The 18,616-nt window shown below is 34.8% G+C and overlaps 1 pseudogene; it reads right to left on the reverse strand.

The window, feature by feature from the left end:
* Positions 1-7: 7 nt before the first annotated feature.
* Positions 8-5,001, reverse strand: LOC138320642 (uncharacterized; annotated as a pseudogene).
* Between the last annotated feature and the right edge of the window lie 13,615 nt (positions 5,002-18,616).

Genomic DNA, 18,616 nt, shown 5'->3' on the forward strand with positions numbered 1-18,616 from the left:
ATGGTTGTCCTTTTTCAAACTACCCAGTATATTGTCATACTGTCCAGAAACAATGCCGCCTTATGCACTTGTCTCCTTCCTGGCAAACCGTGATGAAAATGAAGAGATAGCCTCCTCTTTGTCTGGATGTAAATAGTCAGAACACAATGGAGCTGGCACAGATGTTGGCAGTCTGATGCTGTTGTTGTTGTGCATCCGCACTTTCTTCGTTATCTGCGTTGTGACGCTCATCAAGTTCTCTACATAGTCTGAGAAATATATAGGTAAAAATGGACATCTTTTCAAATTCAAAATATAAAACAAACTGTATTAGTCATGTCAAGATATGTTAATATTTTCATTTATTTCAAATCGGTGAAGATCAAACAGTAGTCTACATTGATCTTTATTACTTTATCCAATATTGATGCTAACAATACTAAATATTAACACATTTGTGATTCTTTTGGGGACAAAAAAAATTAAGATATTTGTTGTTGTTTATGAACATGATCATATAACTTACGAAATGATTGGTCAATTTTCATTTGTCGGATCGTGTGTTCTCCTTTCTTATATTTGGGGTAGACAATATTGTATTTTGGAATGCCTTCTTTGGTCAGACTCTGTTCTCTTCCGGAATTCTCATTAAAATGCATAGCAGCTAGCAGCAACCTGTAATTCATAGGTAATAGCTATAAAAATTTAGATGAAGTGATTAACAAACCAAAACATAAATACAAAATTACACAGATGTATTCAATAAGTGAAAAAACTACCTTATCTGGTATAGTAGTATATACAGTTATTTATTCTGCCATTGCATATTACAGAGTTGTCAACACAATCAATACCTACCTGCAAGGGCAGATAACTCTGTAATATGCAAATACAGAATAGTCGAGACCATGGAAGTTATGTAAACAGATGATATAAGAAAGAAAATATACTGGTTAAAAGGCAAGATCCTTTGATTATCTTGTTGATATTGTAATGAAATTGCTTTGAAATATTTTACCTGCAATACATGCCATGATATGAAAAACCAATCATTTTGGGGGCAAAATGGTTAATGGTGCTGTGATATGCCTCAATTTCAGATGTCTGGAATTCTGGTGACAGTTTGGGGATATCTCTCTTCATCTGTCTGGAAGTGATGAGGTCACCAACTTTTTCACATGCTTTGGTTCCTATGAATACAAATATATTTTTTAATAACACAAAAATGAATTAATAAACTAGAAATGTTTTGTGAGCAAGAAATGAACTTAGAATATAAGATGTGACAAGACAAGAATTATGGATTTCACTATGTCCTACAAACGGTTTCATGGAAAGAAATAAAAAAAAAATTAAACATGTTGAAATTGTTCACAATCATAGGGACTACAATAGTAGGAAACAATGGTACTACTGAATCAATACCACGTACATTATTATTCAACCATTTAAAAAAATACCTGGTTTCAGCCATTTTTTTCCTTCTTCTGACTTCTGGGTCCATGTCTGGATGAGCACAGTCAGGAAATAAATTTCCATGACCATGATGGATGTTTTGGATGTGGTTTTCCAGAGAAACCCACTTGGCCCACATTATATTACCCTCACAAGTGGTGGTGTTGACGCAGCGCACCAATACAGGTGGTTTGTTAAGGACTTTATCCAGTCTGTCACCTCTCCACAGTCTTTCTCCTTTGCCAGAGAACAAAGTTTTTTCTTGAGACCTAAAATGAAAGTGGTCATGGATGCTAAATCATTTTAATTTAAGCAGGTATGGTAGGGAGTGATAAATTAATCCATATAGATATATGTAGAAACATATGAATATATATTAATCAATACAATGGCAACCTTCCAAATTCAAACTTAAAAGTTTATCAAGAATAAATCAATTGACATTTCTTTATTTGGTTAGAATCCTCTCATTACATGACAACTTTACGTGTTACTTTAAACATAAGGCAAACAATCATTAAAATTCATCATGTCATTATACTCACCCTTTGCTACATGCCAGACATCATAGTAATGGTCAGTTGTTGGCATATTCTCTCTAACCCACTTTTGAATCTGTAGGTGCCTGTCTGTTACCAGGGCACCAACACTCAATCCTCTCTCCTTCAACACACTCATTGCCCGGACTAAACCCTCTTTCTCCATATTGTTGCTACTTTTTACCTCGTTACTCTGAAACATATCAATAATACAACTGTATGTTATATTTTTAAGAAATTAAAATAAGTTTATATTGAATAAGAGGACCAAGGGTCTAAATGGTCATCTGATAACCTTGGCACATTTGAATGGGAAATTGAATTTAGTTGAATTGTAAGGTTTTTTTATAGTTAATATTACTGACTTTGGCATGCATCCTGAACTTTGGACAGGATTGTTTTTTGGAGCGTCTAAATAACTACAGTTTTTTTCACCTGTACACGAAGAAGACAAATAAAAAAGTAAATTATACAGAAGTCATGTTTATAACTTTTCATGGCACTTATAGATAAAAACATACCTGTACTAACTGGATGTCTATTACAACACCATCTTGAAGGTCCATCAAGCCATATGACCCATACTTGGCTCTATGTCCTGGTGTGTCAGCACGGCCATCACCTCCTAACACCAATGGTGTACCTCGTGCCAAGGCATTCTGCACATAACGGGACTGGTGACTGTTCCAGCAGAAGCTGATTGCAGGAAAAAGGTAGTTTTTCTGGTGTAACATGAAGGTTTCTTTACTTACATGAGAAATGTTCATAAACTGAAACATTCGGAGTGCTTTTGTTGGAATTGCTCCAGAGAATAGGATGCTTGCTGACATAGCTAAATTCACAGATGGAATAGCCCCAACAAATGGCTGACTGTACCAGTATGTAGGGAATGTACATGAAGCGCAAACAGTCTCAATTTTCACTAAAGTACCCATAACATGTTTTATCTCCCCATGAGCTTCATTCCCACAGAATCGACACACCTGGAAAAGTTCCATCAGGTTGGACTCACAGACTATGAATTTTCGTTCACCTGATGGTCCACTGGGAAAGTCCTCACTAAAACACAAAAGTTATAAACTGTGAACAGACATTTTATCATACCTTGTTAAGCTACAGTATATTTTTTCAGTATAAAATTCCTCCATCCCTAAACCTGACACATCCTTACTAAATGACTCTGGCTGTTACATTACTGTAATTTGTGTAAAATTGCACATTACAGAGTTATCTGTTCTTATGGGTAGGTAATGATTGTGACATCATACCAATATCATTGTACAATGGGAGCTATTAATAACATTGTACCAACATTATCGTACAATGGGAGCTAACTCTTCCGAAATTATTAACCAGCATAATGGTATTCGTAAACAAGAGGCCCAGAGGGTCTGTATTGCTCACCTGGATTCAGAGTCAAAATTTACACAAACTCTGTTCTCCTTTCCCCAAGGATGGTTCTGGCCAAATTTGGTTACAATCTATGTAGAACTCTATGACTGGTAGCTATTTAAAGGCCCACTACCTTTCCGAAACGGCTTATAATTATTAAAATGGGAATGTAAAACGAGACCGATAATTTTGAAGATTCACAAAAGTTATTAACTTACCGTTAATACTGCACATATCATCACCTTCTTAACAATTTTATTAAAATAAATAAAATGTTAATATTCATAACGCGAGTCGTTTTATGTTTCCCGTCGTCGTCCTAAATACCGCACGGTAGATGACTATTACTGCGCCAGACGGCAAAACAGCGAAATGACTCGCCTCTGTTTTCATTTATTACGGATGAAATCATGCATATGTTTGGTGTTGTTACCTCATCTTATGCCATCGATATATATTTTCTGATGTTATAAATGTTTTAACGAAACCTTTATGTTTTACTGCGGAAAGGTAGTGGGCCTTTAAAGGAAATGTTGACAGACGACCGGATGATGGACGACGTCATGACATAAGCTCATACTGTATCTTCATAGAGTATCTTTTGTAAAATATTTGTTTTTGTATTCATATAAAGAAACAACAATGTAAATTCATAATATTGGTTTCAATGACACAATGTTATTTTGTACAAATTATATTTTCTTTCTAATTACATACTCACTGGCTATCAATGTCACTGTCTGATGAGTTATCTGACAAAGATGGTTGATATAGAGACGCATCTTCATCAGATAAATAGCTAAGGGTGTCTTCACTATCCACAACTGATATTACAGGACTTTCTGGTGCAGGAATAGGAGGCTCCGGATCAGTAACTTTTCCCCTTGGCTCACTGGGCAACAGATCACACTGTATACCTATACTTCTTATACATGGTGAGATGTCAACACCTATACCTAAAGGAAAACAGATGTAAACATTCTTAATTGTCTTTTTTCTTATATCTTTGTAAAATCAATTGCAAGAGCTGGTGTACAAAATAATACTAAGTCCATGTGTTGTGTGTCAAAACAAAATAGATATATGATTAATATTATTATATGTGGTACATATCAGACATAAGCTTACATTTGTAAGTGGTAATGCGAAATAGTTTAACGAGCACTGAAATCACTTATCATGTATAATACAGTATTCTAAGAGAAGCTTTCAAATTTCTTTACTGGTAATATATAATTCGATAAGAATTTATGAGATCCATATCAAATGCCTTATAAGCATTAGATTACAGTCATCAGAAAGTTTAAAAACTAAATTATTTACATTAGTATATGTGTTGTGTAACTACAAACATACCTTTTTCTTTGGTCCTGATTTTTATTTTAACCTGTGTTTTTTTTGTCCACAAGCTGAACTTTTGGCTTGTCATCGCTGATATCGCTGATGGAGTCGTTCGGAAAAAAGGCAGGTTCTACATTCTAATGAAAAAAATAATGAGTTATAATAAAGAAAATCATAATATAAACATACATGTATGTACTGATATCAACAACTGAACAAGTTATATTTTTATCTACATACATATATGATATATTTAACATACCTCTTTGTCATTATCAGTTAGAGGTACATGTGGGTGTTGAGTGTACATGTTGGTGTGTTCTGTTGACCAGCAGCAAGAAAATCTGACATGACCTACAATTCAGAGAAAAGAAAACCCAGTGTAAACAGAAGTTATTATGTACTGACAATACAAAGTAAACATGACTAACCGAGTTATTTTATTGTGTTTATTCAAACTTCCATTGTTCAATATACAGAATGTACACTTACTTTTCATATACAATATACAGTGTAACATGTAGGCATACATGTATTCCATATTTTTTTCAATTTTGGATTTTTTTTTCAAATATTGGCTCAAACAGAGGCTTGCTTATATATTTAGATACGTACCCTGGCGATTTTTCTTTTCTCATATGCTCCCCTTGGTTTTTTTTCTGGAACTGGTGCGTCGTCTTGCCCTCTCACGGCCTCTCTTTGGGTATATTGATGGCACTGACCCAGTGTTTAGCCTTCTCTTGGAAGCGAAACCTAAACTTTCTTTAATGTTGAACTGGACAGCAAAACATGATGTGGTAAAATGTTCACTACAAATTGCGCTATGCTTCGTGGGTTCTTCCCAGTCGGCCCTTGTCAGCTTAACAAACCTTTTCCATGCGTTTCGTGTCTTTGTTTCCTTCGGGAAAGTGTGGACGGACACTCCGTTACCTGCGGTGTTGCTGCAGCCTGCTACAATACACCGTCGTCCTTTGTGGCGAAAACTTGCCATTTCAATCACATTTACAGGGAAAAAATATGGGATATAAAAACTGTATACGTACGTAAAAAAGATAAAGTCAAATATAAAGAGGCGAGGAGTTATAGTACAATGTTGTCAAATGGATACGCATCGAGCATAGTGTTGTCACAGACGCAATCTGTTGCTCACAGTACCTACGTCACTTCCGGTTGACCGGTAAACATGAACTTTTAGAAGCTCTCGCCAACTTCAAAGGAAAAAAGGACGTAACAAGTATAAATCCAGATTGTTGTTGCTAAATAGTAACAAATACGTATGTAAGTACACTTTTCACACTTATACGTGAGTTTCCATCGATTGTAAAGGAGATTTTACCAGATTTCCACCTTCGAGATGACTGGGCCCAACCGGCGAAAGCAGGACGACGGGACCCAAAATGTAAACAAACGGCCCGGGCGCCCCCCGAGCTCCAAATCAGCTTCAAGAAGCAACTCTAGGACTCAATCACCATCAGAAATCAACTTTGCGTCGCCGTACAACAGTGATGAGGAAAATGATGCATGGACATGCACAACATGTAAAGTGAATTTCACTGACCCAAACGACAAAGTCCTGGAGTGCCAACGATGCAAAGAACACCATTGTATAAAATGTTTAAATAAGAGTGTGGAGGAGTACAGCATGCTAGAAAAGTCTGACTCTATGTGGTTTTGCACACCATGCAGGAAAATCGTGGAAAGGAACATAATAACGGACATGAAAATCGAAAAAAAGATGTCAGGAAATCATGCAAGAGTATGAAAACAGAATCACACAGTTAGAAAATGAGATCCCTAAAAAGTGCAGCGAAACAAGAGTAAGAGAACTAATCAAAGAGGAACTTGGAGCACAGAACAGTTCGGCTACAGCAACATTTGACGGGCAAGGAAAAACACCCCAGGATAACCCAAAAGCAGTCGCCACTGGTAACATTATCACAGAAATTAATGAAAGAAAAAAACGCGAAAATAACCTGATTATATTTCAAATAGAGGAATGTAATTCAGAGAATAGAGATGATCGCCAGGACCATGACCTGAAGTTTATCAAACAACTTCTCCTTGCATGCAAGATCAACCAAGAAGATGGAAAAATTGTGAAAGTAACTAGACTAGGAAGGTATGATAATTATAAGCAACAGCAGAATACTGATGAAGGGAAAAAGAAACCTAGACCCATGTTAGTAACCCTAGAGAACGGTGAGATCAAGAAAGAACTTTTCAAAAACATAGGAGAAGCAAAGAAAACTGGGAAGTATGAAAATGTGAGAATCAGTAATGATCTGACAAAAGCAGAAAGGGATCAAGAGAAAAAGTTGTGGGATGAAGCCAAAGCAAAAAATCAACAGAACCAATCGGGGGAATATGTGTACAGAGTAAGAGGACCACCCTGGGCAAGGAGAATAACCAAAGTCCCAAAAAGTGTCTAAACAAGATTTTCGGGCAGAACCAAAACAATGTAAATAGTGTAGATAGAGTTACTATGTTTGTTGAAAAACTTAAATGCTGCTATACAAATGCAGACCAGTTTAAAAATAAAATGGAGGAGTTTGAAGTCCGAACTAGGGATATAGAACCACACATTATTGGAATTACAGAAGTCAAGTCAAAAAACAACAGAAACAAAATGAATCAGTCCGAGTTTAATATTGGCAGCGGTTCAAATTACAATATGTTTACTAAAAATCTTGACAATGACACGGGAAGAGGTATGATACTATATGTCCACAATTCACTTTCGGTAACAGAAGTGTATACAAACACCAAATTTCAGGAACACATATTTGTGAAAGTACAAGTAAATGGTAAGGATGAGCTGCTCATTGGACTCATATACAGGTCACCTACTGACAGTGGTATAGACATAAATAACGAAAATCTGTGCAAACTCATTACAGAGGTAAGTAGTATGAAGTTTTCACATTACCTACTGATGGGAGATTTCAATTACCCGGCTATAGACTGGATCAACTGGAATACAAAAGGGGATAACACAAATTCTAGAGAATACAAGTTTATAGAATGCCTTCAAGAAAACAACCTTTGGCAGCACATCAACAAGCCTACTAGATGGAGAGGAGCAGACAATCCGAACGTACTAGATTTGGTAATCACAAATGAAGAGCACATGATTAGAGACCTCGAAATCCAAAGTCCCCTGGGGAAAAGTGACCACAGCTTTATTGTCTTTGACTTTCAATGCTACACTAAGACATATGGGTATATAAAACATCGGAAAGCTTATGAAAAAGCAGATTTTCTGAAAATCAACCAAGAAATTGAGGAAATTAATTGGGAAGATGAACTACCAGAATCTGAAGATATTGAACATAACTGGAATAGGTTTGTGTCAAAAATAAAGGAGCTCGAAGACAGATATAAACCTGTAAAGAAAGTACATCTAGGTAACCCCAGGAAACCCAAATTTCCACTAAATAAAACAATCATACAGAAAATAAAAATAAAAACTTCCCTAAACAGAAAATTTATCCGAACGAAAGATGAGAATGTAAGGAAAGAGTACAATAGAGTGAGAAACCAAGTTGTTAAGGCAACACGTAAAGCTAGGAAAAACTTTGAAATGAACATTTCAAAAAACACTAAATCTAATTCTAAAGCAATCTGGCAGTATGTCAACTCAAAAAGTAAGACCAAGGCTGGGATTGGAGATCTATGCAAAGATCCTGCGGATCCAAAATCAGAAAAAACAAACAACAATACGGAAAAGGCTAATATTTTACAGGAGTACTTCAGTAGTGTGTTTACATTAGAACCAGAAGAGGAAATACCATGTATTGAACCAAGAAACATTCAAACACCACTCAACAGTATAGAAATTAATGAAGTTGAAGTTGAAAAGTTGCTGAAAGGTTTAAATCCCGAAAAATCTCCGGGTCCTGATGGTATACACCCTCGGCTAATCAAGGAAACAGCTGACACTGTAAAGATCCCAATTACAAGATTGTTCAGGCAATCATTAAAAAAAGGAAAGCTCCCAAAAGCATGGCGTACGGCAAACATCAGTGCTATACACAAGAAAGGAAGTGTCTCAATTGCAGGAAATTACAGACCTATAAGCCTCACTTCAATACTATGTAAAACCATGGAAAAGATCATTCGAACACATATTACCAAACACATGTCAGCCAATTCACTTTTCACAAACAAACAGTATGGATTTATGTCAGGACGATCAACAGCATTACAACTCCTTAATGTCCTAGAAGAATGGACAGAAGCCCTAGACAGAGCCCTGGATATAGAATGTATATACCTAGATTTCCGAAAGGCATTTGACACCGTCCCCCATCACCGTCTGATGAAAAAACTGGAAGCGTATGGAATCAATAAAGAAACCCTCACATGGTTGGAAGACTTCCTAGTAAACAGACAACAACGTGTTATTATCAACGGCGAAACATCCAAGTGGGGCAGAGTGACATCGGGAATACCTCAGGGTTCGGTGTTGGGGCCGCTGCTGTTTGTCATCTATATAAATGATCTGCCTGAGATGATTAAGTCAACTGTTTACTTATTTGCGGACGACACAAAACTATTCCAGATAATTAACTCACAAGAAAGCAAAAAGTCAATACAAGAAGATTTGCTGCAACTCACACATTGGAGTGAGACTTGGCTACTCAAATTCAACGAGGACAAGTGCAAGTCACTACATGTCGGGAAACACACTGGAGGGAACACTGGATATGTGCTTAATAATACAACATTAGAAGAAGTGGAAGAAGAAAAGGACCTTGGGGTCATATTTGATAAAGAGCTTACATTTGACAAACACATTAGCGAAAAAGTACAAAAAGCAACTTCAATTTTCGGTATGATCAGAAGAACATTTAAGTTCCTAGATTCTAAACTATTTATTCCACTTTACAAATCTTTGGTAAGAACCCATCTGGAATATGCAAGTGTTGTCTGGAGACCATATAAAATGAAACACATTGAACAGTTGGAAGGAGTACAAAGAAAGGCGACTAAACAACTACCGGGAATGGATAACCTATCTTATCCTGAGAGGCTTAAGAAGTTAAAACTCCCAACCCTGAGTTACAGACGTGTACGAGGTGACATGATAGAAACCTACAAGGCAGTTACAGGGAAATACGACAAAGGAGCAACCCAGTTCATAAGGATGTGGTCCGACACATCAGAGAGGTCTAGCACTAGGACAAACTCGCTGAAAATATTCCCCCAGCATACTAAAACATTGATCAGGAAGAACTCATTCTCCGTTAGGATTGCTTCAATATGGAACAACCTACCAGACCATGTCGTTACATCTAAGACATTGGACACCTTCAAAAACAGATTGGACAATCACTGGAACGAACAGGAAATCAAATACAATAACTATAAAGAGAATATCAGCTAGGAAGTGACTATAATCATAATATGTAACTAAAAATATTACGAGTCCAGCAAAGAGGATCTATAAGGAGCCTGTGCTGGAAAACATCATTAAGAATCATCATTTAGAATTCATATCAGAGGCCATACAAAAATATTTGTGTTTCCTGTAACCTGATCATGACTCAAAAACTTTTTATCAGTTTTATTTTTTTTTGGGGGGGGGGGGGGGGGGGGTGGGTTTGCACAAATTCTGTGAATTTAACTTTTTCAGCTGCCAGAAAGTGGGATGAAAAGAACAAATATTTCAAAAGAAAAAAATCCCTACCTATACCTACTAAACCGAACCTTCATTTTTAGAGGGTGTTACTAGAAACAAGAATATTTTTCATTTGGCCTGATTGAGAAAACAACACCTGATTTCAAACCAAGTGTTCTCCCCAGTCTACTTAATGAAGCATGGGATCAAGTTCCTTTCAATTTAACATGCAGCTATATCCTCAATCATAATTTATGTTCCTTGACACAATAATAAAATATTTTGAATTGCTGCTTAAGTGTGTTTTAACATAATTTTTGAAATAGCATGCTTCTGTATTTGAATATTTAAGGAGTACACTGAATTTTGAATATATCACGAATTAAAGAATAAAACAATGAACAAGTAAGGTTACCATTTGATCAAGATTTATTCATGTACATACAGAAATATTGGTGTATATTTAAATAAAACATACATACTAATACATGGCATTTGAGTCATTATTTCTTTGCCCAGATCAGTTATATAATTTATATTATATAATTATATAAGTGTTAGCCGAAACCCGACCGAACTATAGCTCAACACATTCCAGTTTGTATAGTTGTAAAATTGGCGAGTAAAATTTCGCAATTTGAAGTTAGAACTTATTTGTGGGTGTTCAGACTAAACACAACATTGAAATTGAAATCTGAGAAATTGGGAAAAAAAAATTATAAAATAATTTGAAGGATCTTTTTATTAGATTGGTCGGATTTAGGCAAACAAATTTATGCTATTTTGAATTTAAAGCATCAGCCTTCCTTGTGCATTTTAAATTTTGCATCAATATCAATAACATCAAATGGCATATACACATGTACATGTATTAAGGTTATTCTTATGTGACAACGACATTATACTGGAACGACATTATACTGGAGCTGTTTTAAAGTTTGATTTTCTAGTATGGAGATTTTTCATCTGCGATAATGTGCGCATGCGAAATGAAAACAAAGGTGCGCTCGAATAGCACTTATACATCCAAGAGTTACTTCCCTTATGCCATTTATATGTTTATTTAACAGTAAAACACACACAAAGCTTAAAAGGGCAAAATATGCTTAAATATTGTCGTAAAAATTATGTAAGAAAGGTAAGTGATAACCATAAAGATGAAATTTTACCTGCGTAATGACTACATTGATTTTCACGTAAATCATCCAAATATAATATATATAGGAGAAAAAGTGTTCAATGGCATTAATTGTTGATTTTTGTATTGTAGTTTCAATATAAGTCAAATCATATTTGAAATCACTATAACTGGCCCCTGGTCAGCGTTAGCGACATTATTCTTTGATGTCAAGTTTGTGTAATAACAACTCACACATAAATTCATGTACCAATTTGAGTTTATAAGAGGTAAATACACATTCCTGTTACCCACTTTGCCTTCCTCTTCCACAGCAATGTTTGAAACGCAATACTGTTTTACCCTCACATTTGAACCCTTTATTGTGATATTAGAATAATATATAATGTTAAAACTGACAAGGTAAAAGTAATATTATAGACACACCAGCGAATTGAATGTATAACTCTTTTTATAATTGTGATTCATCAAATAGAATTGTTTTTTTCCAGTATGTATGATTCCCCCATTGTTTTTGCTGTTTTAAAAACAAATCGGTGACACGCCGTTAAAATATGACCTGATTCCATACATAAATCACTTGGATAGTTTCATGTATATGGTACATTTTTAGTGAATAATTACTACTGCAAACATATTCATTTTTGAGATAATGGTAATAATTGATTGGTCAAGATATAATCTCATATAGCCTTAGCTAACGTGAACCTTTTAAACAAACCAATCATCAATTATCCCTTGAATCCACATCTATAGCAACTCCATCAGGTATCCGGACTCTCGCACATTGTAAACATTGTATTTCGTATAACAGGCATCACTAGTACTTAGGTATCCAATATCTTACCTATATCCTATGTACATAATTCACCTTGAGGGCAACATCGCTTAATTCCCACAGTGTTACATAGAGACGACTATAAAGTTTTGTACGTTCAGTACGACTCAAGCCAGAATTAATTCGTACTCATACAAATGTTATACATAAATAGCAATTCGACCTAATGTTGGCACCTGAAATGTATGGCAAAAGATTAGCAAAATGTTACCACAACTTTCCTAAGTCTAATTTATACCTGGAATTTCAGTATAAGTGTTCTTTTTCGATGGGATTTGATTAGTTATGTTTTTTTCAATAATTTGAAATTTTGGGGTCTTTTTTTCATCCTCGAATTTTATATTAATTGAATTATTACTGATTTTTCTATTCACTCGTTTCGTTTCTACATATTCATTGGCTAAAAATTACTCAATACCAATTTTGACTTTAATATTACACGACGTAGCAGGAGAAACCAGCTGCTTAGTGTATAAAAGGATGTAATATTTTGAATACGATTATACATATAACTATAGGAACAGCTATAGGTCAAATATGAAGTCATAAGATTGTATATAAGTTATCATTATACAGACCATACAGATTTTGTACCGCAATATGATTGACATGCATGTGCATTTTATTTCCAAATAAACACACAAAATTTTTTTTTATCAAAATATTACGACAGAAACCCTTTGTCACATAGCTATGGAAATTAACTCATTTTAACATTCATATCATTATGCGCTGTAGCTAATGTCTATGTCATTGACCCCACGCTCTACTTTCGTTTTCCAGTGACTTAACATACAAACAGCTCGAGGGTTCACATAACACATGAACTAATCACAAAACAAAATTACATCAATACATTAAGGACCATCCCTTTATTTCCAACATCAATTCTTTATTTAGACTCTGTTTTGAAATGTTTTCATTTTCACTGAAGTGTGTGGTAGGATCGAAATGTTTACTGACCTAGAAGGGTCATCACATACTATAACATAAAACCGTCAACATCTGTAGTCTCTTACAAAGAGCAGCCATATAGAGTCTCCGAAAACTGGCTAATATACAAACAAAAGGGCCATCATATTTTCTTATAAACAATCGAAATGACAGATTTAAATACATGTAAAATATATCCTATGGAATCCCTCAAGTGTATTGTACACGTTAGAATTGACTGCCGTTGGTATGAAAAAATTGACTTTGCAATGAGTTCAGAGAAGAAGAAAAAAGAAAATTGTTAAAAATTATGAATGAAAAAAAAGGATAAAATAAAATACATATGTCTTAAGAAAAAACTGAAAATAATAATTATTGTGTCCAAATAAGGTAACTATATGGATACATAGTCATTTCTATTTACGTACCTCGGCGAATCCATTGGGTACTGTGTAGTAGTGCAAGTAGCTAAGTCATGTTTAAATCTTCATGTGACGGTGAAAACAGCTAGCGAAGCGCACACTTTCAACGCCCATTGTCTGTGAGATGAGAAATAAACAAGTTTAGATGGACTCTGGACCTTTTTATATACTGGTCGCCCTGAAGGGCACACCTTGTTCAATTACATTGGTCATCCATATGTCAGCATGTCCAAATTGTCCGGAGATTAGAGATTAAATGACCACTGGGGGGCATGGAGATGCCAATCTACTTACAGTAACGGTTTAACATTATGCGATAGCTGGGGGGGGGGCCATGTTTCACAGGTAAATACTACATTGAATGAATTTAGCCATGTTGACGCGATCCAGGAATGTCATTTTGTGCATCAAAATCAAATTGTAATACCAATAAATGCACACATAAATGTCATTGTTGTCTATCCCCGTGTCGTCTGGAAGTGTTGAGCACCATCTCTTAACGACTATACAGACATACGAATGCTAACATAACGGTTCATTGTTTAATAAACAATAATACATAAACAGCAAATATATAGATATACAAAGAGGTTTATTTCCTCTTGACGCCTGACACTTTGGTCAGTTTTATGTGAAGTAACAAATGTCAGTGACAGGATAACTTGGCAAAAATCAATCGACGGAAATTTACTCACAAACAACCATAGCAACATCTTTATAAACATAACAACTGGTTATTTCAGATCGAACTTGTTGGTTGTTTAAAGTTATATGTGTCATATAAATTGTAACTGCGCGAAAATTTTGACATGCTAGTTTGTCTTTGGCAATCTGTTGAAAGCCATAATGTTTGAGCTATACACAAAAAAGTTGCAAACAAATATTTTTTTTTTTCATTTAAGCATTGATGTCACTATTCAATTTTTTAATTTCATCGAGTTATGATATCAATTGTTTGCAAACTTTTGTAAGATTCTGCTATTGCAAAAAATTCTCCCAAAGTTTGCAAACAATTTATTTTCATAACCTGATGAAAATAATAAATAGTGATATCAATGCCTATAATTATTTAGACCATTCGATAAAATATATTTTAGCATTGATTTCTGTCATATTTTCTTTTACAAAATTAATTTTAAGCATTGATGTCACTGGTTTTTTTTAATTTCATCGGAGTATGAAAGAATTTATGCATCGATGTCTATTTTTTTCATTAGGTTATGAATTTTTTTGTTTACAGACTTTTGTGAGATACAAAACAAAGGGACCTACATAAAACTATATTCCAAATCAACGATTTACCTACATATAAACATCAGACATAGAAAGTATATATCTAAATCTCTGATATAAAGAAAGTGTGTTTTCCTTTTGTTCACGTAGTTTAATTAACAAAGAGCAACAGCCAATACACCAGTGTAATTATCAATATATTCCGATAGCTATTGAGATGTGAAGGTGATTTACTCAACACAGAGCTATTGCGCAAATCAGCCCGTTTCGACCTAAAGGCGACCATTTTTAAAATCCAAAATTAGATATCAAAATATGATGTTTATGAGTGCATGTGTTTTACATCTTCCACATTAAAGATTTTGATAGCGAAAAAGAGTTTGTTAATTGTATTAGATAATTCATCAAGTACAGTTTATCGTCGTGTTTTTTCCGAATTTAAAATTCATTGTTTTCATTGCATATCAAGTATTAAAGAATCAATTTCCTATTAAGCTCGTTTTACTAACTAATACAGTACTACAGAATACTAAAACTTTTAATCCTATTCCTAAACACGTCTGGTGCGCTCATAATCGTAGATAACAAAATATATTTTAATATGATATCAGCTAAACTGTGTATGGATAGGGATCGAAACAACAGCCAGAATCTGTTCTGCAGAGTCCATGTGGTTTAGTAGCAGTGCAATTATCGAAAGGTTCAGTGTTCGATTCACCGCCACGCTTCCTTTTATCTTTCTTTAGACAAGCAATACAAATCTCCTGTTTTGTTCAAATTTTGAGTTATATGTATATGTGATCTGAAATAAATCAAGTAAAAAAGGGTAAACATGAAACAATTGCATCAGACAAACTGTCCCAATATAAACACAACTCTGGTAAGGAAAGCCTCATAAAATATATTTAAAGTATATAATGATGTTGCCATTGTCACCTGTTCATGTATGCGACCAATGGAACAGGCCATAACAAAATTCTATTTTGAACCAGAGAGATCCATAATACGTCACGTAGCATTAATATTTACCTGTAGTGCATGTTTTAGCTCGAACAAGTGCTGGTGCAACGACCTAGGACAGGCAGAAATATGACCATATATATATTATATCTGTTCTCTCGTGGAAATATCGTAATAGGAATTGTCAATACGCTAGCTAACCAATCGTCGGCGAGAGAAAGCCGTTGTACTTCCCAATACAAGGTCACAACAAACTAACAAACTAAACCTCATGAAAGCAAGTTTGACTGTTGGCTGATAAGGCATGAAACAACTGTTAAATATTCCATTGACATCTTCAAATTCAGCATATATTGCGGATCCCAAATGTCGATTGTCATTATGCTAGGTCATGTCTTTAAAAGTAGGTTGCGTTGACCTAATTTAAATTGACATTAAATTTAACAATTTCATTTTCATTTAATTCTTTATCCGTGGTAAAGAGAGAAAAAACATATCATCTGAATAATCTTGTTTTGATGGTTAAGCTGATAATTCTTATTACATTTTAGTCAGCTTTAATACATGTCATCAGTGTTTACTTCTGAAAAATACCGATTAAGACCTTTTAGCTAGCCATTTAATGCTATTTTCGTCCCTCTCTGTTGAGAACAATGGACGACCGATACTTCCTTTCTTAGGTTGCAGCATGAAGGCTCAATTGAGCAAAAAAAATCACGAAAATGGGTACCACAGTATAGTTTAGAGACGAACACATTACACAAACGTTAAGATAATTTGGAAATAGAAAAAGGCAGGCATACTTTCCGTAAATGAATTTATTCCGATCGAGAAAAGATCTCGTCATATTATTTAGACATTTCCACGTTGCAAATTAATTATAAACATTGTATCTCGATCCTCCGTAATTATTCGCATTCTTCTCATAAAAGATAGATATTAAATCCAAGAAAGACTCTCTCGTTTACGGGAATACCAACAACAAAATATGATGTTTATCAGTGACAAAAACAGCCATCAACATATTAATTCATTGAAAGATATATTAGAATGCCAAGGAATTCAGAGAGGTAAATAATTAGTGTCCTTCTGGACGTGACACGACCGAACAGTGCCAGGGCATTGTCACGTGATGGCGTGAATGATGACCCTAGTCTCTCAAGATATAACGGGAATAAATTGTGTGCTATTATAAACGATAAATCGTGTAACCAGGTGAGACAGATATCAACATAATAAGCCATGTACATACATTGTTCTCGGTAATTGTGGCCTCAATATCACATGTGTAGTATGTATAGCTATGTCGAATGCATATGCAAAATGTTTGTTTGTTTGACTAATTAACACTAACAGCTATGGTCATGTAAGGACGGCCTCCTATGTATGCGATGTGTTGAGTGTATGTTGTGCGAGGTGCGTGTTTTGGGAGACTGCGGTATATTTATGTTGTGTCTTCTTGTATAGTGGAACTGTTGCCCTTTTTATAATGCTATATCACTGAAACATGCCGCCAAAGACACCAAGCAATGCAAAAGCAAATAATGTAATAAATATATCAACATATTCTAGTGGTCCACTCATAAAACGCACTTTTTGAACTCACTTTTCATCCCGTCATTATATCAGCCCATCAGATGTTATTATACAAGCGTTATTACGGCGCAGTAGATACCATTGTGAGATAATATCATAATAACATTAAGTTTCAATAGATACCATTGTGAGATGATAACATCAAGTTTCAATAGATACCATTGTGAGATGATAACATCAAGTTTCAATAGATACCATTGTGAGATGATAACATCAAGTTTCAATAGATACCATTGTGAGATGATAACATCAAGTTTCAATAGATACCATTGTGAAATGATAACATCAAGTTTCAATAGATACCATTGTGAGATGATAACATAAGTTTCAATAGATACCATTGTGAGATGATAACATCAAGTTTCAATAGATACCATTGTGAGATGATAACATCAAGTTTCAATAGATACCATTGTGAGGTGATAACATCAAGTTTCAAGCTAATGCTCGTTACAAGCGCAATCAAATTCATTTGTAATCTTTCTGAAAACAAAAGCAATAATCAGATTTAATTATGATGTCCAAACTTTGCTCCCGTGTCTCGGTTTTCGATTGTCTACCTTTAACATTATCTCCCCTTACATGACTTCGCCTGTAATGATTTAACATTGTCTTTTGTTTAATTATCTCTTCTTACAAGATTCGGTTTTTTTTTGTATTTTTATTTTGTTTTTTTTTAACAATAATATACAAACATTGACTTGTTTCAGGCGGATAACTGTGATTTATCAATATGAGGAAGTGATTATCACCCGAGGGCCGACGGTCTGAGGGTTATATCACTCTCGAAGGTTGATAAATCAGCAGTATCCACCTGAAAATAGGTTGATATCTGTTTTATCATATGGTATTTACATCATGAAAACGTTTGGACTTACATTTACATACATGTATCTCCATGATATTGAGTATTTCTCTTTCCCTGAAATTGAGTAGTTTCCGATTTCTATATATGGGTACGACTTCGATCTTTGGAATCTTATATCAACCAGGGATAACGTCACAATGCATAGTTTGGAATTTTCCGGTGGATATCGTGTTGTATCGTGACGGGAAAGTGTAGTTTAGCAAATCAAGAACGAGCAAAACACATAGTCATATCATATTTTTGTTTAACATTATCTCTTCCTACATGATTCGTCTTATATGTTTTGTGTCATGGTACGCGTT

This window comes from Argopecten irradians, chromosome 4 (assembly GCF_041381155.1).
Source record: "Argopecten irradians isolate NY chromosome 4, Ai_NY, whole genome shotgun sequence".
NCBI classification, from domain to species: Eukaryota; Metazoa; Mollusca; class Bivalvia; order Pectinida; family Pectinidae; genus Argopecten; species Argopecten irradians.